The sequence below is a fragment of the Caretta caretta genome, chromosome 7, assembly GCF_965140235.1.
Source record: "Caretta caretta isolate rCarCar2 chromosome 7, rCarCar1.hap1, whole genome shotgun sequence".
Lineage (NCBI taxonomy): Eukaryota > Metazoa > Chordata > Testudines > Cheloniidae > Caretta > Caretta caretta.
Window position 1 is genome coordinate 27726796 of NC_134212.1, and position 22156 is coordinate 27748951.

Genomic DNA, 22156 nt, shown 5'->3' on the forward strand with positions numbered 1-22156 from the left:
ATAGGTAAAGGGTATTACTCCACTCTAGATAGGGATGCAGCTTATCTCTGGGGTGGAACACAGTGGATATTTAATAGTGTGTGGTAACAGACAACATTGTAAGACAGGAAGTAGTAAATACTATATCTAATTGAAAGTAGAGGAGATATTTAGACATTTACAAATGAATTACCCAAGTTCACGAACAAGGTCAGCTCCCAGACTGCTGCGCTGGGCATCACAACATGGGGAATAGATGGCCAGCCCTCTGTGGAGAAAGAGGTGGTTAGGGACTATTTAGAAAAGCTGGACGTGCACAAGTCGATGGGGCCGGACGAGTTGCATCCGAGAGTGCTAAAGGAATTGGCGGCTGTGATTGCAGAGCCATTGGCCATTATCTTCGAAAACTCATGGCGAATGGGGGAAGTCCTGGATGACTGGAAAAAGGCTAATGTAGTGCCAATCTTTAAAAAAGGGAAGGAGGATCCTGGGAACTACAGGCCAGTCAGCCTCACCTCAGTCCCCGGAAAAATCATGGAGCAGGTCCTCAAAGAATCAATCCTGAAGCACTTACATGAGAGGAAAGTGATCATGAACAGTCAGCATGGATTCACCAAGGGAAGGTCATGCCTGACTAATCTAATCACCTTCTGTGATGAGATTACTGGTTCTGTGGATGAAGGGAAAGCAGTGGATGTATTGTTTCTTGACTTTAGCAAAGCTTTTGACATGGTCTCCCACAGTATTCTTGTCAGCAAGTTCAAGAAGTATGGGTTGGATGAATGCACTATAAGGTGGGTAGAAAGTTGGCTAGATTGTCGGGCTCAACGGGTAGTGATCAATGGCTCCATGTCTAGTTGGCAGCCGGTATCAAGTGGAGTGCCCCAGGGGTCGGTCCTGGGGTCAGTTTTGTTCAATATCTTCATAAATGATCTGGAGGATGGTGTGGATTGCACTCTCAGCAAATTTGCGGATGATACTAAACTGGGAGGAGTGGTAGATACGCTGGAGGGCAGGGATAGGATACAGAGGGACCTAGACAAATTGGAGGACTGGGCCAAAAGAAATCTGATGAGGTTCAATAAGGATAAGTGCAGGGTCCTGCACTTAGGACGGAAGAACCCAATGCACAGCTACAGACTAGGGACCGAATGGCTAGGCAGCAGTTCTGCGGAAAAGGACCTAGGGGTGACAGTGGATGAGAAGCTGGATATGAGTCAGCAGTGTGCCCTTGTTGCCAAGAAGGCCAATGGCATTTTGGGATGTATAAGTGTTGGATCATATTAAAGAAGTTCTGTATTAAAATCACAAATGAGTTTGATTCCCCATAGTTTAAATTCCAGGGTATTACTAATTAAGAAGTCTCTTGGTTTTTGGTACTGTTTCTCTCCCTCTATGTGTGAAACTTGCAAGCTGCTAATTGTGTTAGTACATTCTAAGACAGAGTCTGTTCTCAAAGCAATTCACAGAGAGAGAGACTCAAAGCAATACTCTAACAACAGAAACAACACCCAGAGACTCCCCACCCTTTTGTTGTATTAACGATTGTGATTAAAATAGAGATAGAGGATGTATGTGGATGGATGCTTGGTGTGGATAATAACTGAATGATCAGGGAGGTGCCAGCCTAAGAATCCAGTGTCCATCGGCTGAAGAAGGCGTCAAGTGGAAATAACCAGAGGACCCCCGGAGGGCAGACTGGAATCCACCCAACAGCCTCAAGAATGGGAGAACCAAAGAACAAGATAACATCTTGGAGCCGTCAGGAATGTGCTATCTGCTGATTGATTCAGCAACAGCATGATGAAGCAATTCCCATAGACTGGCATAGGAAGAAATTCCTATAAAAATAGACTCTAAAAAGTGAGAACTTTGGGGGTCTGATTCTGCAAACCAACTTCCAGGAGCATCAGATGAGCATCTGACAAGGCCCTGCTCCCTCCTCATGTCCAGGCCACCTGGCCAGTGGCTTGGCATGAGCAACTCTAAGGCTGGTAACTATGATAACAACCTTGCAGAACCTGTGTGTGTGTGTGTGTGTGTTTGTATGAATGAATGTGTGAATAAATATGAGATTGAATGGAATGTTATAACTAGAACTAACTGCTTTCTATGATTCTTTCTGTATTCACAATAAATGTGGTATTTTGCCTTTTTCCCTTTAATAAGATCCTGCTGGTTTTTATTTTATTGGTACAACATAAGTAGGGGCATAGCGAGCAGATTGAGGGACGTGATCGTTCCCCTCTATTCGACATTGGTGAGGCCTCATCTGGAGTACTGTGTCCAGTTTTGGGCCCCACACTACAAGAAGGATGTGGATAAATTGGAGAGAGTCCAGCGAAGGGCAACAAAAATGATTAGGGGTCTGGAACGCATGACTTATGAGGAGAGGCTGAGGGAACTGGGATTGTTTAGTCTGCAGAAGAGAAGAATGAGGGGGATTTGATAGCTGCTTTCAACTACCTGAGAGGTGGTTCCAGAGAGGATGGTTCTAGACTATTCTCAGTGGTAGAAGAGGACAGGACAAGGAGTAATGGTCTCAAGTTGCAGTGGGGGAAGTTTAGGTTGGATATTAGGAAAAACTTTTTCACTAGGAGGGTGGTGAAACACTGGAATGCGTTACTTAGGGAGGTGGTAGAATCTCCTTCCTTAGAAGTTTTTAAGATCAGGCTTGACAAAGCCCTGGCTGGGATTATTTAATTGGGGATTGGTCCTGCTTTGAGCAGGGGGTTGGACTAGATGACCTCCTGAGGTCCCTTCCAACCCTGATATTCTATGATACTATGATTCTAAGTTGGAATACAGCCATAGTGTGCTCATTTTTATGAAAAGTTCATGGAATTTTTAAATTACCAAGGTGGTCTGGATCTCAGTTTTATTTTTCATTCAAAAGACATCATTTCCAGCTGTAAAGTTCTTCCTAACACCATGCTGGGGCACTGACTCAGAGAAAAGCTTGCCATCTAATGAATTAAAAGAATACTTTCTGCAACACTTGGAGGTATCCTGGCAGTCTCCAATTCAACTGCTGACCTCTTTTAACCCTGTTTAGCTTGTGAGATGCAGTAGGATCACATCACAAGGTAAGACTACTTCAGGCAACAGGCCAGTTTCATACTTTCGGAGAAATATAGAACAGATGTTTATATTATTGCAGGAATACTAACAGAAGGATAACAATACTGATAGGTACTGTACATGCTTCTAAGAAAATGCATCATCACAGAGCTCTAGAAGGCCAAGGTGTGATTGAGGAAAAGTGAAGAACAATGCAGAAGACGACAACTAACGCAGCTCTCCAGATAGGAAAGGAAAGGAAAAGTACAACTCTCAACTCACAATAACCAACAAACTGAAAGAATAGGAGCCCAACATAAATGTAGCAAGTTCATCACAGAAGCAAATCCAGACTCAGAAACTAAAAGAATATGAAGAGTCAATTGTGACACACAGGAAATGCTTGAACATGTTTCCAAGCAAACTGGATGGAACTGCATCTATCATCGACCAGGAAATCTAAAACTATGCTGGTGGCATGGGAGGAAAAGGTGCTTGACAGACAATACAGGAAGCCAGTAGAACACATTTCAAATTATAGTAAAAGAAAGGAAATGTCAATGCTACTAAATGAAATCAACCATGCCATAAAATATTTAACATACAACATACCAAAAGAGAGAGTTATACTCAGCTGCTGTCCAAATGATATATGACAAGGATATGGCGCAGCCTTGGAAACCAAAGCTAAGCTCACAGAATCTGCTCAAGGACAAACCTGTGTACAAATCTTTTCTGTAAGTGTTTTAAAAGCAAGCAGAAGTAACCACCATAAGAAAAAACCTGAGCCCACTGTAAAGTAAGTGCCTGATCATTATTGTTAAGTTATTCAATAGAAAAACATCATGTGTACTATGAATGGGAACTATCCATATACTCTAGGGTATGTTGGAGCCTTAAAAAAAGAAAAGAGAGAGAATTTTTGTTCCTTTTGCTAAAACGTATTAGGATTATATAGGGCTATAGTCAAATACCAAGCCTCCACCAATACACATGAGAATATATCAACACGAGTGTGGTTGTCTGAATCTGGGTGAGACACAAATCAGGCAGACACAATGTTGTCTGACCTCAGACTGTTGACTGTGACAAATCACTCTATGTTATCTCTACAATTCACTTGTCCCATAACCTGCCAACAGCTATGGTGCTTCTTTAAAGGCTCTATTCAGCACTTCTTACCTAGGCAAAGCTCCCATTGCCTTCAACGGAGGTTCTGCCTAAGTGAAATGTGGTTAGAACAAGTTTTTCAGATATGAAAGTGTTCAGCTGCTTAAAAACCTCTACAACGACTAATAAAACATCTGGAACCATAATACAGATGGACAAGTGCATCTTGGGATGAATACATTATAAATTCAGAATTATGGATTCTAAAACACTAATTGCTCCTTTTGAAATACGGCAAATAAAAACCATACGAAAGAAACACAGAAAAACAAAATGCAGACAGTGTAAAAATGCCTTTGTAGGTTTTCAGACAAATAGAATTCCTAAATGTTTTATGTTCTAGCCAAGTATACTAATACTAGACCACAAGAGCATGCTTTCTCTCTCTGTCTCACCCTCCTGTCTAGGTTGTTCTTTCACACCATACAGATCCAAAAAAATCAAAGTGAGGTCTGTGTTATGTAGCAAGATGGAGAGGCAAATAATTACTGTATTCTAAAATAATAGAAAAAAATGAAGAAAATGCATCTTAGAACAAGTGTGTATGTATCTTTCTGTGACTGTTGATCTCTTCTGCTTCCCTGTAAACAAAAGCTACAATTGTTACATTTGTCATACAACTATTTGAACAAACGTCTGGGCATATCCAATCCTGGTGGGTGTCAGAAACAGATATTACAACACTTACCACCCAAGCGTGGATATTTCGGCTACTTTCTAAATATACAGTTCAGAGGGGGAAATGGTACCTCGAAAAACCTTTTTTTCAATCCAGTCAAAAACTTTTGTATAGATATATAGTCATGCGTTTGTTTCTGATTAATCTATTGTATGTCTGCTTCTACTGTGGGTGGCATGGGGGTTTGATTTGTTTCTCCTCTTATTTAAATCAATAATAGGCCAAATCCAGTTTGCTTATTCAGACTGAAGCAAATGAAACTACTCAAATGAGTAGGGCCAACAGGATTTAAACTACAATCCATTTTCTGTATACACCATCATATTAATTTTTGTTGATTCTGCAATCAAGAAAGGTGCAGATGGCTTGCACAAGTGTTTTATTATTTAGAAGTGATAACTGTATGATCTCACTAAGCTCACTTCCCCCCCAACTCCAAAAGAGATTAGATCATGACTTTTACCTTATTTTTATGTCTACTCTTAATCTTGTCTAGTGATCACTTACAACTGTTCACTTTATTCTTCAGGTATTTGTCTTACTCATTTTTTGTTTCTTTGTTTTTCCTGTAGAATATACCTAACGTTTAAAATGAGAAGTTTCAGAACTGAATGAAAGACCAAAGAGTGCCGAATTCTGCTATCAGTTATACTAGTGTAAGACGGTGGGGTTTCATGGGAGTAATAGAGGGCAACATTTGGCCTAGTATTACGTACCCAGAAACATTGTCCATGGAGAGATTTAAAAAAATACATTAAGAGCTAGAGTCTTACTCAGAATGTGTGTCTGGGCAGGAGACTTAGGATGTAACAGCCCCTTTTACACAGTTATATGGGCTACCCAGATAATAGGTTCAGGTACAAAGGAGTAAGCAAGGCAATGCGGCCATTTACTCCCTTCATAGAGCAGATGGAGCATTGGTTCCAGAATAGCTACTAAGTAAACAGAGTAGTTAAAGAAGCAAGGCAGGTTGGTGGTAATCCACTGATGGTATAGGCCAGTGGTGAGTAACTGCCCCTGAACACCTGGGAGCAAGGAGGAAGTATGGGAAGAATTACAACTAAGATGTCTCCCTAGGTCACAATGACTCTAGGGCAGGGATCTCAAACACGCAGCCCACGGAGTTATTTGCTGCAGCCTGCCAACCTCCCCACACCCCGAGTTATTTCCTGCAGGCTGCCAAGCGCCCTTCACCCACCGCCCCCGCCCGCCCCCCACCGCGCCGTGTCCCCACTCCTCTGCCTACCTCCAGGAACTTCCCGCCGCCAAACAGCTGTTTGGCAGTGCTTAGCGCTTTCCAGGGGGGGAGGGAGGAGCAGGGAGCCACACACTCAGGGGAGGAGGTGGAGAATAGGCGGGGCAGGGATTTGGGGAAGGGGTTGGAACGGGGCAGGGAGGAGATGGAGTTGGGGTGGGGACTTTGGGGAAGGGTTTGGAATGGGGGCGGGGCATGGTCAGGGCCTCATGGAAGCAGTGGATTGGGGCAGGGCCAGGGACAGCGCGGGGTGTCAGTGATGCAGCCCTCAGGCCAATGTACTAGTCCTCATGTGGCCCTCATGGTGATTTGAGTTTGAGATCCCTGCTCTAGGGGATATGCCTGAAGTAGTGAATGTAGCTATCACACCATCCTTTCCACAAGGCTGTGCCAAAGGTCAGACTCTAGCCCTAAGTAACTAAACAAGAGCAGCTGAACCAAGAAGTGTTAAAGAGTAGGGGCTCTTACAGAAAAAAAAAACATGTGACAACTCAGCTCATCTTTGACATCTAGTTGCTGTGGTGATATGGATATATTAAAACATATAGATTAGATAGAGCCAGATAGGAAAGGTCAAGCACAATACACATCTTGAGTAAGGATGCCAACATTTCCGAAGTCCTGTAGACATTGCTTCAGTACAGAGAACAAACAACTGGGAAGCTAATGCCTTTTGCAAGCACAAAGCAGTGACCTTAAGAGAGACTGGGAATTATCTGACACATGGAATTTGAGCAAAGCGAGATGCAACCAGCAGAGAATTCTGTGCATCTTTGTAAAACAGCCAGTCAGAGTTAAAAGAAAGAAATGTGGAATGATGGGAAACTCTCTGCAATATTGATTAAATCTGAATGAATAAGGAAGGTCTTTTCAAGGGATGAACAATGGAAGTCCTTTAACATGGGAACTCCACCATCAGCAATCGCACACGTCTTTATCTGAGCAGAGACTGCAGTTGGTAAAGCCAGAATGGTGGGAAACTGTGGATACGGAGACCATTACATGACACAATGGACCAGAGTTGCAGGGAATTAGGATTGAAAGCAGGGTAAAAGTGATTGGAAATAGCAGTGCTACAGAGAACACTGTTCCCTTGAATCAGACTGAAGAGCTGCCAGCACTTCTGATAAAACCAAGTTACCTGCCTTTAAAAAGAAAGTTTTTATCTGAAAGTGTGAACATACCAACCAGTACTTCCTGTTTTGACCTGTGCTTGGATTTTGGAGAGACAGGCAAACTGGACAGAGGGACCTATTTGGCTGGCTGCAATAATCAAGAAAGACACTGGCAAAGATCCAAAGAAAAATAATGTAAGATAGGGTTAGCAGGGTGGATACCAGAACCTCTGAAGAACAAGATGCTTTGAATAGTCTGGACTTTGAAAACAATACTAATATCAGAACTAACTAGGGAGCTAAAAAACAAACAGAAAAGAAATCCAGAAGAGCAAGAATAACTACCCTGGCCTTCCCCATCCAAGCTGCATAAAACTTCTTGACCAATATTTACCTTAGTCTATCGTGCCCTTCCCACTATTGTTTCTGTAGGGCATATACCAAAGGAACATCAGAATACAGAGGTATCAGGGTGTGCCTTTGCTTTGGTATTCACTCTGGTTAGTTGAGATGATTTCAGACACACGAGTGCGTAACTAGCTGAAGGCTGGAGTGCCCAACTGCCTCATGAATGTGCCAAGCAACAGTTTACTGCTGATTGGCCAATGGAGATTCCAGTTTACCTACATCTACACGAGGGATGATGACTGAGACTTAATAATATTCAGAGAGACAAGGAGAAGAAGAATATTGTTGTACCAGTCACTACCGGGAAAAGGGTTCTGACGCGGAATACATTTTAGTTAAATCATCAAATTGAGGTGCTATTCATGAGATAGTAATTATGTTTTGCAATTCCCATAAGGTTACATCAACATATAACTCCAAGTATCAGGTATTTTGCAAGAAAAGTGAAGGAAGTTGAAAGATTATTCCCTTTATACTTATAAAGTCTGTAATTTGTATTTCTATCAGTGAACAAAGACCAACATTTCTATTTTTTGTACTTTGCTGCGGCTATCTGCATTATTTGTATAGTTCAGGTATTACTATTAATTTGTTCCTGGTAACACCCAAAGCATGTGAGGCATTGTCCCAACAGAAAGAAGGCACAGACCCTGTCTAAAAGAGTTTACAATCTAAAAATAGAGTTTAGGAGGAGGGATTTCAACATATAAACCCAGTGGTCATCAAGGTTGTACGTGGCTATATCTATTTTTAATAATCCCCAGCATGTCAAATTTTCAACAGCATGTCCAGGAAAGATTATCAAGCATGGAAGTTAACAAATTACATATGATAGTGACAGATGAGATTTTATTTCTCAATTTCACACCTGGCAGGAAAGTGTTTTTACATATCTGCCAGTTGTAGATTATAATCTTTGTGCATCACTTGGAGAATGAATTTTTTTGGTTCTAATATTCTAGAAAATAGATAATTTTGGTTTGACAGCCACTTGGAAGGAGTTGATGGGGAAGTATGACTGAATGATATTCATAGCTTCTTTTAAGTGCCAAATTGAAAAAACCTACTTAATCAAAAAAATGGCTGTGGTTCATCACATTTCAATATCTTTTTGAGAAGGCTCTATTACAGATTTTTTTTTCCTATGCAAGCAGAACTTTTGATTACGGCCTGCATTTATCAATTTGTTGTGAATAAACGCATCTTTTAGCATGCCACTGAACACCATGCTATGGAAATGCCATTTGACATAGGTGATATTCTCTTCCTTGGCTATAAAGTGTTCAAGGGAAAACTTAAATGTGATTCTGTAAAGTCCAAGTTTGCAATCCACAGTTGCCAAGTTTCTGGTGCTGAAAGAAGCAAACAGGTAAGTCATGGGTCTAATCGAAATGTGCATGTCCTGTAACAAACAGAAGCCAAGTTAGTTAAGACTTTGAGGGGCTGAACTTCAAATAAGTGACTATTTGTCTAAATATATATATATATATTTTGTAATTCCTCAGTATCCAATTTATTTTATGTTGTATGCTGGTCCATTAGTTAATCTCATGCATTGCACAGTAACATACCTTTTCCAAATTTGTGGTGTGGATGCATAGGAACTGAATTGAACTATCAGTTCATTTCACATATGCCACCATTCAGTGTTCACAAGGTAAAAACTTTTGGTATTCTATTTCAGTATCCTTATGTAGTACATATAAATAAGTCCCACTGATCCTAATGGAAAGAGTGCATGCATATGGAGAAGAAAGCAGAGCTTGTTTGATATTTTTGTTACTAAAATAATCACATTCAGAATTGCTCCTGGCCATATTGCATCCTCACCATTTTCACTTTTTTCATGGTATTAAATGATGTGGTTGATCATGAGTGAAGATAGGAAACATCCACAAATGAAGAGATAAAGATAACACAGCCTGGAAAAGAATAATGAAGAAAGGGAATGTAAAATTGACTGTCAATTTCATTAAAATGTTCAGAAGATACAAACTGGTTTAAGTCACATGATAGTGTACTTTTAACATCCTGCAAGTGATACAGGATGGCAGAGACAAGGATGTGGCAAGGGAGACAATATGGATGTTATATAGACAATCATGTCATGCCTAGCGACCTGGAAGGTAGAGATAAAAGCACATTCCTGGACAAGAGCATCTTAAGCTTAGATTGATGGCCAGACCAAACTGGCTGATGATATTGGAAGAATATCAGATATGGTATCTCCTCATGGAAAGCAGCAAACCTGGACAAAAACTAAATTAAATTACCACACCAGAAAATACAGAAGAACATTTTAAATTTACTTTTTCCTGTAACTTGTTTAGATTAGACTCTGGCAAATGGATTTTTTAAAATCATTTTCACAAATGCTTTTCTCTAAATATATTGTTTATAGGAAGTGGTTACTGTAATTGAGTCAAACTTACAACAGAAAGATTGTTGCTATTTAAATAAGTGTCTAGTCAATGGTATGTAAGTAGTCTCAGCAGAATACTACCGTATTAGCTGGTACAGTTTGATTGGTTACAGTTTGATTAGCTGTAATTAATCAGGACTTCTGAATCTTTTTCTCCACACTATTGAACATTTTATATTACATCCACAAGCCACATAGTTGTTAAAAAACTGTAAGCACAGCTTCAGACTCTCAGCAACATATTGTTTGCCTTATGTTTGTCAGTTGAGTCGACATAAACCATATCTCCTGTTGACAGAAATGCTTAAAAGTATTCATGGACTGTACCATCCATCATAGAAAAATACTCTGTAGCTATGGAAAGCATAGATAAAAATCACTTCCTATACCCTGTAAAAGCTCAAACCAGCCTCTACATCAAAGAGGGATTTATTTAAAGAAAAATTAGGACCTCACTAAATTGCTACAGTATGGCATTATTGTGCATCCTCAAGGCAGTGGACCAATTCCCTGGATTCAGTAAATGCTGGATGGTTAATTAGACCAAACCAGATTTTTCCCTCTTTTGATCGGTGTTATGAATTGTCCCGGATGCCACTAGAAGAAAGACAAGACACCAGAATGTGGTTTTAACTAGCCAGCAACTTTATTAACTTATCACATCTGGGTAACTATCCGGCTATAGCTAGATCAATGCAGGTCTTCCTTCCTTCTGTAATCCATACTACCTGAAGGAGGTCTACCCTCAGCTCCACCCCCTCTATACCTCTTATTTGGTGCCATCGCCTTTCCCTCATACAAGAGTTGAGCGTATGGGGGAAGGGGTGTCTCCTCACTGTTCATGACATTAGGAGCCCCCACATCATTCCTTGTCTTCCTTAAAAGGCACCTTCTCCCACTCTGCTTCCATTTTGGGTATTATCAGGGAGCCAGACTCCCTACTGAAGGATTATCTGCACTGGGCACTTGAGTCAAGTTGCAACAACTTGATTTTTACAATCTAAGCTACCCATTGGGTCCCTGAATTGCAGAGAGGATGGCAGTGAGGAAAAAATTCCTTCTCAGCCCCAAAAAGGCAGCCAGCACAAGACCCCAGCAAGGCTCAATATCTGGTCCTACTCTAACCCCAAGGCTGTGAAGAGGGAAGGAGCTATTGCTCTCTGGTGCAGACAGTACTCCAGGGAGGGGAAAGGCCCCTTCCTTTGGGTGTACAAGAGCCAATGGTCTTCCGTTGCACCCTTTTATCCAGTCAGTCAGCCAAGAAGTCCCTCTCCTCCCCTCCCTAAACCCACCAAGAAGCTGTGTGACCATGAAGACAGGAGAAAGATGGGGGGACAATCCCTAAAAGGGCCCAAGGGTTCTCTCTTTACTGCAGGCTCAGACAAAGCGGCGAGGGTTTGTGGTGGTACCTGTGCACTCAGAGATTTCTTTTTCATTAAAAATGGTTACCCTGGCATTCAGAGAGTTGCTAGATTTTACCTGATAATTATTCAGGGTTTTAAATAACCTTTTATTTTACTTTTTTATCACTATAATCTGATCATTTTGGTGAGTTGCACTGTTCCACAATTCATATCTGATTGTTACTCGGATAGAGCACCTTCTCCAATGAGATTCATTAATATTCATTTTTGCAGTGAGAATAAGATTGTTGTCAACTTGTCAATGGATTCCCCAGGATTATTTTTACTACCAGTAAATTTAGAAAACAGACTATTTTATCCTAACAAATACTAGGCTTGGGATTTTCAAAGGCTCCAAAAGGAGTTAGGTGCCCAACTCTCACTGACTTCCAAACATTTGAAAATCCTACCGTAAATGGATTTGTAATGAAATACCATTTTGTAACCCAATAGTACCACCATATTATTTTCTCTAAGATGATGAATCGTAACCAGTGATACTCCCAGACAACTTTGCATAGGTGCCACATTCATAGTTCTTCTGAGATCAGAACTTAATTCCAAATTTACAGGAACATTTTGATGACCATTCATTCAATAAATTTTCTTACGAACTGTCTAGGCCCACTTTCAAAACATGCAAAATGTTTGTGCTTAAAAATAAAAATATTTTCTTTTTCTGCATTAATCAAGAATAATTTATATTTATATTTATATTTATTTATATTTTATATTTATATTTAATATAATTTTATATTTATATTTATATTTTCCTTATTACATTAACTACCACAAATGAGTTTTGCAGCTTACCAGGTACCACCCAATCCCCCCCAAAAAAAGTGTAAGGGAGAAAATGAACGATTAAATTTATATGCATTTAACATTTTAGCACGTAGATACCACATATTTTAGAAACTATGAAGCAGCTGAAATTAGAGCTATGACAAAGTGCTAAATCTGAAGGGCAAATATTCAGAACTTACGTAGGCCACAAAGACCCAGGTAACTTTACAATTACATAGTAAGACAAGGCCCTGACCATCTTCAAAATAAACATGTTGTACTTGATTAAAGAGCAACATTATAAAACACTACTACTCAAATTAGGAAGCATTAGTGAACCACTTTCCCCGCTTTCTTCTTCCAGTGGTGGATGCACTGAATGCACATCTAAATGTACAAGAGTTCTGAGAAACTGAAGTAAAGCAAAATTTGGCTTGTTTTTTGGGTGTGTGAGCATGGGTGCTGGTTTGGGGTTTTTTTTCCCTTGATGCTTGGCTGACACTGCTGATGCCTTTGCAAATAAGGCGATCTGAATCAAGCTACCAGTAGATGGCTTCGACTATATTATCTGCCTAAGTACAGAACTGTCACTTTAAAAAAAATGAACAGATTTGTGGTCCAAAAGCGTTTTTTTTTTCAAATCACACAGTATCCTCTGAAGCTTGTCTTATGTGATCTAAAAAAAGGGATAGCAATATCACTCACATGTACTGATAGTCTTTAAGTTAATGTCAGACAGAATTGTAGAGAAAACTAAGAGGAGAAATTTATTAAGTCTGAATAATTCTGATGTCTCAACATTTTAAAAAAATCTCTGTAAACAGTGTGCTAAAAGCCTGCATAATTTTCATAATCTATAAAAGAGAAAATCAAAACACAGCTCTGTGTTATAAAGCCAAATTGGACAGCAACTTTCCAGCTTTACTGAGAGATTGTGAAGATATTCTGTGCTGTATTTTGACAATGTTCCATTAAAAACAGTAATTGTTTCTAACATGTTTACATTTCATTACTGTAGCGCAAACTTCACCAATGCAATGGAGTGCATCACATTTGGATCGGGCGGTCAATAGCATCAGATTTCTAAAGAATGACAGACTCATGTAAATACATCTCAGCTCATACTGAAAGGCTGGTTATTTAATGTGTGTTGAGCAACAAGTAAAAATGCATGAGGATGCTTTAAAGTGGCCACTTAAATCAGAAAGTCATTTACTGGAGATGGTCATTAGAAAAGTTTCACTGTACGTGAAGGCTTTTAAATGTTGCTGTTATGTATTATGTGATAAATTCTGCTCTCAACACTGATCAAAATTTCAATTCAGGTCACTTTTATTGATGGAAACTCAGAAGCAATTTGGACACTTTTCTTTAAACTTTGTTGAAAAATTCACCTGGGCCAACAGTGAAAATTAATGTTAATAGCCAAAGTTATAGGGGAGCTGTGGAGAGAGCCCCAAAAGCGAGTCAACGTGCATGTGCAAATCCAATGTGTGTATGTAACACTGGGTCTTTCCCTCATCGCTGCAAGTATGCCATTTTCAAATGTGCACATGTGAAATTGTTTGCAGTGTTGCTGTAGCCATGTTGATCCCAGGTTAGGAGAGAGACAAGGTAGGTGAGCTAATGTCGTTTATTGGACCAATTTCTGTTAGAGAAAGAGACAGGATTGCAAGTTTACACAGAGTTTACACAACCTGAAGAACCTCTCTGAGATTAAAAAAACCAGAGCTCCGAGTCTCAGAGCCCAGGTCAGCTGACTCAGACCTGTAGGACTCGGACTGCAGGGCTAAAAATAGCAGTGTAGACGTTTGGGCTCAGCCTAGAGCCTGGGCTCTGAGACTCTCTTTCCCCTCGCCCCCCTCGTGGGATCTCAGAGCCAAGGCTCCAGCCTGAGTCCAAATGTCTACACTGCAATTTTATATCCCCCCAGCCCGATCCCAATACAGCTGACCAGGGCCAGCTGCAGCCAAGCTGCAGGTCTTTTATTGCAGTGTAGACATACCCTTTTAAAGCTCAAAAGCTTGTCTCTTTCGCCAGCAGAAGTTGGGCCAATAAAAGATATAACCTCCCCCACCATGTCTGTCACATATGAAATGTCTATCATCTTGGTCATCATCAGTGATTCAACCCAGAGCCTACAGCATTAAAGCATGAACCTCTACAGTTTCAGTTTAAGATATATGGCCCTACTTTTACAAAACACTCAACCACGTGCTTAAGTCCATCCCTTAAGCAGCACTTGTGTAACTTTAATGTCAACTTTAATGTCAATTTGCTTAAAGTAAAACGGATGTGCTTTGCTGAATAGAGGCCTTAGACTTACATCCTCTGTGGATTGAGCACTGACACACAGCACACACTAAGTAATGGGCTGCATGTGCATTATTTGAAAAATTGTGTCAAGGGATATAATGGAATCCTGGCTGAAACTAATTGCGGAGTGATGACTATAGATCAGGGTGGGCAAACTCTGGCCCACGAGCCGTTTTAAGCTGGCCTGCGAGTTGCACCAGCAACTCGGCCCCGCTCCGGTGCTCCAGGTGGGGTGCTGGGTCTCAGGGCTGCAGCACGTGGCTTGGCCCTGCTCCAGCTGGGTCGGGGGCCACACTACATGGCTCCCGGAAGCCAGCATGGCCCAGCTCTGGCTCCTACGTGCTCCAATGGGAGCTGCAGGGGTGGTGCCTGCAGACGGGGCAGTGTGCAGAACCACTTTGACGCACCTCAGCGTAGGAGCCGGAGAAGGGACATGTCACTGCTTCCAGGAGCCGCTTGAGGTAAGCGCTGCTCAGAGGCTGCACCCCCTGAGCCTCTTCCCACGCCCCAAAATCCCTGCCCCAGTCCTAATCCCCCTCCCACTCTCCAAAACCCTTGATCCTAGCCTAGAGCACCCTCCTGCATCCCAAACTTCTCATCCCCAACCCCACCCCAGAGCCAACACCCCCAGCCAGAACCTGCACCCCTTCCCATAACCCTGCTCCAACCCTGATCCCCCTCCCACCCTCTGAACCCCTCGGTCCCAGCCCAGAGCACCCTCCTACACCCCAAACTCTTCATTCTCAGCCCCATCCCAGAGCCAGCACCCCCTCCCGCACTCCAATCCCAATTTTGTGAGCATTCATGGCCCGCCATACAATTTCTATTCCCTGATGTGACCCTTGGGTCAAAAAGTTTGCCCATCCCTGCTATAGATTAAAAATACTGTGCTTCAAAGTATTATTGCATAAAAGTGTTTTCGCTCCTGACACTTGCTGTAGAAGCATTCCAAAATGTGAATAGAAACACATTTAAAATAAATAGGCAAACAGAGCAGTCAGATTTTTGAAATCTGTATTTTATCTGATACTAAGTAGGTTTGGACTCTCCCCACCCCAATTTCTTACTGTAACTAAATTTAACACAGAACAAAACAGCTCAATAGATAACTAAGTTTTGCAGCGCTACAGAGAACATTTAATTCCATTGCCAATTGTGCTAACTGGATGAAAAGTTTATCCTTTAGGAAATATTTCTGCATTATAAAACTCAGTGAATGAGATAAGATTGCATAAAGTCAACTGGAAATGAGTATAAAAGAAAATCTTCCATTAACGTAAATCAATTTAGCTAAGCCTACTTGGTTTCTGTTGCCAAGAAAAATTACACTTTTCACTTGTAGTGTCTATTTAGTTATTTCATCAAACTTCTTGCAACTAAGTATGTAACTTTAGTTCCGGCCAGTAAACCAGCTGCCCTCTCTTCTGGTGCCACATCAGCCCCTGGTGGGTGAAAGATGTAACTGCAGTGTGCCCCTCCTGTGGCTTCCCTTTGCCTCCCCCTCAGAATCAATTATTCTGGAGGGGGGAGGGGGGTGGAATTTGTGGAGGACATTAATTCTGAACTTGCACACTGACACAAAATTCCCCCAGGAGTAAACAGTGTGGTAGGAGTCTAGAGGCACATATATGTATCTATGACCCTACTTCACAGCTTTGGCTGGCAGCTGGGTCAGGTGACCAAGTGCCACATGATAGCAACCTGGAGACAGCACTTCCTTTAAGAGGGAGCCCATTTAAATAAAGCAGGGAAAACCAGGGTTAGGACCTAGCAGAGGCACTCTACACCAATTAAGCAGAAAGCCTGGAGGGAGACACTGCAGGGAGCAGGAATAGAAGCCTCACTTGGGAGAGGTTTTAGCAAAGGCCAGTCATCAGTACTGTGGTTTGGGAAGGAACTGTAAAGTCTGTGGGAAAGATTTCTATTTGAGTTGACACTGAACTGTTGTTAATAAACTAGACCCAAAGAAGGGGGTACCCTGGAACCATGCAAGTCTTCGTGCATTCTTCAGGAAACTGGGTTGGGGAAACTGAGGTAGCAGACACATGACCAGATGGAAAAGCCAACCTCACTACACAGTGTATTAAATTTTTTATACAACAAACTGTTCGTGCTTTAAAAATGTCCTTGTGATGATTTGCTTCCCTGTTTGGACCACGGTTAAAATTACAGTGAATTCCTTAAAGTGAATTTTTATAATGAAGTCAGTGTTTATATTGAACATATTTACTTAAAGCAGAGATTTAATAAAGCCAAATTGTATTCTGAATGTTGCAGTGACCCGAAACCATTTGGGTCTGTCATTTTATTTCACCATAAAAGCACTTTATCATCTCTGTTCACTATCAGTGTGTTCGACTGTAGCTATATGTCTGAGTTCACTCTCATTTGCCCTGCAGTAAAGCTAAACAATTCCATTTAATTCAACAAATCACACAGGTGTATCTGCAAAAAGAAAAGGAGTACTAGTGGCACTTTAGAGACTAACCAATTTATTTGAGCATAAGCTTTCGTGAGTAGTTGTAGTTGTAAGAATGCTTGACAGAGATCTTGTAGGTGTTTGTCTCTGTCTCAGGGGTTGGAGCAAATGCGGTTGCATCGTAGAGCTTGGCTGTAGACAATGGATCATGTGGTGTGGTCTGGGTGAAAGCTGGAGGCATGTAGGTAGGAATAACGGTCAGTAGGTTTCCAGTATAGGGTGGTGTTTATGTGACCATCACTTATTAGCACCGTAGTGTCCAGGAAGTGGATCTCTTGTGTGGACTGGTCCAGGCTGAGGTTGATGTTGGGATGGAAATTGTTGAAATCATGCTGGAATTCCTCAAGGGCTTCTTTTCCATGGGTCCAGATGATGAAGATATCATGATGACACTACGGTGCTAATAAGCAATGGTCACATAAATGGGTGTTATCATACACACTATAAGTAGAGTGATCACTTAAGATGAGCTATTACGAACAGGAGAGTGAGGGGTGGAGAAAACTTTCTGTAGTGATAATCAAGGTGGGCATCAAGCATTCTTACAACTACAATACCCACCTGCTGAAGCGAAGAAACAGATTGACAGAGCCAGAAAAGTACCCAGAAGTCACCTACTACAGGACAGACCCAACAAAGATAATAACAGAACGCCACTAGCCGTCACCTTCTTCCCCCAACTAAAACCTCTCCAACGCATCATCAAGAATCTACAAACTATCCTGAAGGATGACCCATCACTCTCACAAATCTTGGGAGACAGGCCAGTCCTTGCCTTCAGACAGCCCCCCAACCTGAAGCAAATACTCACCAGCAACCACATACCACACAACAGAACCACTAACCCAGGAACCTATCCTTGCAACAAAGCCCATTGCCAACTGTGCCCACATATCTATTCAGGGGACACATCATAGGGCCTAATCACATCAGCCACACTATCAGAGGCTCATTCACCTGCACATCTACCAATGAGATATATGCCATCATGTGCCAGCAATGCCCCTCTGCCATGTACATTGGTCAAACTGGACAGTAACTACGTAAAAGAATAAATGGACACAAATCAGATGTCAAGAATTATAACATTCATAAACCAGTCAGAGAACACTTCAATCTCTCTGGTCACTCGATCTCAGACCTAAAGGTCGCAATATTAAAACAAAAAGACTTCAAAAACAGACTCCAATGAGAGACTGCTGAATTGAAATTAATTTGCAAACTGGATACAATTAACTTAGGTTTGAATAGAGACTGGGAGTGGATGTGTCATTACACAAAGTAAAACTATTTCCCCATGTTTATTCCCCCCCCCCCCCCCCGCTCCTCGGACGTTCCTGTTAACTGCTGGAAATGGCCCACCTTGATTATCACTACAAAAAGTTTTCTCCCCCCCCCCCCCGCCCGCTCTCCTGCTGGTAATAGGTCATCTTAAGCGATCACTCTCCTTACAGCATGTATGATAACACCCATTCTTTCATGTTCTGTGTGTATATAAATCTCCTCACTGTATTTTCCACTGAATGCATCCGATGAAGTGAGCTGTAGCTCACAAAAGCTTATGCTCAAATAAATTGGTTAGTCTCTAAGGTGCCACTACTACTCATTTTCTTTTTGCTAATACAGACTAACACGGCTGCTACTCTGAAACAGGTGTATATGTGGTATGAGAACATGATCAGGCCCATAGTACCTTAAATGACAACCTTGGGACTCAAACTACTGTCTGCTGTCTCCCCCAACTGGACATCAGACTCCTGCTGCTGAAACTGGTTTCTGAGAGATGTTGCAGAGGTTGGTCCATATATCTGGCCTCTGGTAAATGTGTTTTGTACCTCAACAGTAGCACAAATGGGCCTTTAAGCAGTAATTAAATATCAACTGAGGATTCCCCAGTTAGCTACCTGCTTCCCACCACCTGGCAAAGCAGGTGTACTGGAGAGAATGCAGGGCCAGAGCACAATGCACTCCAACAATCCTGGCCAGGAGAGCTGCTCCATGGGAGTCATTATCAGCTCATGCAAGTTAAAGTAACCCTGAAGCTGCTCTAACTGACAGTTTGGCTTCAGGTAGTCTTCATGGATGGGGGAAGGAGAGATGGAGGGTGGAAAGGTCAGTGTCAACAAGCCACCTGTGCACCGTTTTCCAAGGTGTGCTTAGCACTGCTCTGACACACCTAAGTGTCTGACTATTAGTGTTTCTAAAATACACAAGGGAGGATTCTGATCTCATGCTGGTTTTACATAATTTACTCATTGTTTAAAATGGCACCTTATCTTGAGTCTTACGAAAACTTCTCTAAATTCATGTCTAATGACTGTTGAACTTCTATGCTTTTCAAACTGCTTGAAAAACAAAACATTATTGTAAACAGATACTTTCCAGCACCATGTCCTCAAACTTTTGCATTTTAAATAACCTCAGAAACAGAACATGAGTCTCTTGGTGAAACAGCTGAGCGCTGGAAGAGTGTTGTGTGTTTTGACATATAAATAAGCACACTAACATCCCACTTAGCTTCAGAACTCCTTCAGTTATATTCATGATAGGAATTCAGAAACATCAGTCTGTTCACTACAACCCAATACTTGTACTAGCTTCACAGTCTAAAAATCAATAGCTTTGCATTACAATGGTGAAGATTCATATCTTGTTAATTAATGTACTCAGTTTCGTATAGGCTAGTACACAGGAGACACAGGGAAAGAGAGACAGGTACCATCCAAGATCACACTTGGTAATGGCACACTAATAATCAGACTAACCCCCACGCCAATGCAAAATTTAGGATCAGAAAATTATCCCAGAAAGAAAATATAGTTGTACACAAATCCTCTTATTTAGTAAGTGATTCCCCTGTTGCATGTTTAAATGTACCTTTACAGTATGGATAAGTGCTCTTCACTCAGTCAAACAGCTTGTATATAAACTTACTTATATATATTTCCATGCTAGGCTGGGTTGTCTGGTTTTTTTTAAGCTGGTTGGCTGTTTTTCCTTGAACAGTTTGCATATTAGATTGTGAGCTCCTCAGGAATGTAATGGGTCTTACCTATGGTCTGTGAAGTGCTGTATAAATTTAGACTGCTACATTTGAGCAGTCTGTAATAGCTGAATAAGTGATAAGTTCTACTGTGCTTATCGGCCTTCTGCCACTTGTGCCCACCCAACCAGACACTGATGGGAGCACTGCCCAAATATCTCTGATGGTATCTAGTAATTCACAATCTGTACTAATATCTGTGGCATTCAGTGTTGGCAACTCTTCTGGTTTTATCACAAATCTCCCGATATTTGCTGTGTTGCTTTAAGTCCCAGCTCTGGGATTCATGGAATTACGTGAAATCTCATTGTTTTCCACCCCAAGTAAATTTCTAGCCCTCATAGTTGCAGACAAAAGCTTGAAAATGTGAATTCTAAGCGTATGTCTATACTGCAGTTAGACACCCAGGCTGGCCCAGACCAGCTGACTCAGGCTTCCGGGGCTCGGGCTAAGGGACTGTTTAACTGCGGTGTAGACATTCAGGCTCAGGCTGGAGCCCAGGCTCTAGGGCCCTGCAAGGTGGGAGGGTCCCAGAACTCAGAGTGCACACAAGCCCAAACGTCTACACCACAATTAAAAAGGCCCTTAGCCCAAGCTCCGCAAACCTGAGTCAGTTGGCATGGGCCAGCCACAGGTGTCTAACTGCAGTGTAGAAATACCAGTTAGGCACGAACAACAGAGGGCAAATATTTTAAAAAGTCCCCCAAAATTATTATTTTTAAAAGTCTTATGATTTTTTAAGCCAATCTCATTATTATTGAGGCTTGACTCATGATTTCAAATACCCTGGTTGGCAATACTGTGTGGTTTTGCCAATTCCCTACGAATCCAACAAAATGAGACAAAAGACGCAGCTGACCAAAGGATATTCTCTGTTATGCAGGTGCTTTGCTGGCAATCCATAACTATCCAGTGCCTATGCCTTAAGCCAACGGTTTGATTAAGCTATCGAGGACCATACACTGCAATGGATAAACATGAGTATGGTGTGCCAAAAAGCCTAAGCATATGGATCACCTCGCTTTGCTGAGGGAATGTCAACGTGAACATCCAAGCTGAGTCTGTGTATCTGTTTTAGGAAAATATCAGCAATAATCCAGATTTCAGCAGTTGGAAAAAATTTGAAAGATAAAAATAATGTTTCTGCAGCTGCACAAAGTGATTATTTTGGCTGGTTTGAATTAGGCAAAGTGGAGACAGGAATCACCATCATGGATTCCCTCATATCTCTCTATAGGCAGATCCTGTATGAGTGGCCAAAACATGATTTGACAGCCCAGTTGACTTAGGCCTGAATGTGTAGTTCATTAGGGTCTGAAAAGTAGTTCTGCACAGAAAAGTACTGTATAATATTAAATAGGAAGAAGGTCCTCACATTTTAATAAAATCCCCATCACCTCAATTGCTCAGCGATTTAACTTCTCCCTAAAATATGACTAACTTAGCATTTCTAAATCCCTTTGCAACCATCACAATAATATTTCCTTTTTGTTTTTCTTTTAATGAGGATTCAATATGAATATAGAAAGTCTGGAATGAGCTCATTTAGAGACAGGTACAAATAGAAAAATATTAGCACTTTTTAAATGTGAAACAGAAATCATTTGATAGTGTTCAAAGTTTTTTCTAAATCTCTTTAAAATATTCCACTTCAGTCATCTCACAAACCTTTAAATATTCTCTGTGAAGCTTTGTTATTTTGTGATCCCAATTTTAAACATTTCTCTACAATTTCTGAGTTGTCAGGCTTCTCCGTAGTGTGAATCACATCTTAGAAGAAAGGTTGCCTCATGAATCACTTCTCCTCTCAGTCTAAATTGTTTGGACTATCTCCCGTTTCATTTGCAATTACACAACATCCCTACGTCAATTACCGCAATTGCTGACATGGAATTGTAGCATTTGGAAAGTACTGAATGCATTTTTAGCTGTCTTTTAACACAGTTTAAATGAGAAGCCAGCTCTCCATGGATCACTGACAAGGGCTCCAAGGACCACAGTTTGTAAACTTGTGTGCTATAACTTAATACATTCCATCACT

General features: G+C 41.3%; 1 protein-coding gene across 7 annotated transcripts in view; it reads right to left on the minus strand.

Moving 5' to 3' along the window:
* CACNA2D3 (calcium voltage-gated channel auxiliary subunit alpha2delta 3) overlaps positions 1 to 22156 on the minus strand; it is a 729133-nt gene that overhangs the window by 414225 nt on the left and 292752 nt on the right. The gene's annotated exons all lie outside the window — the stretch shown is intronic.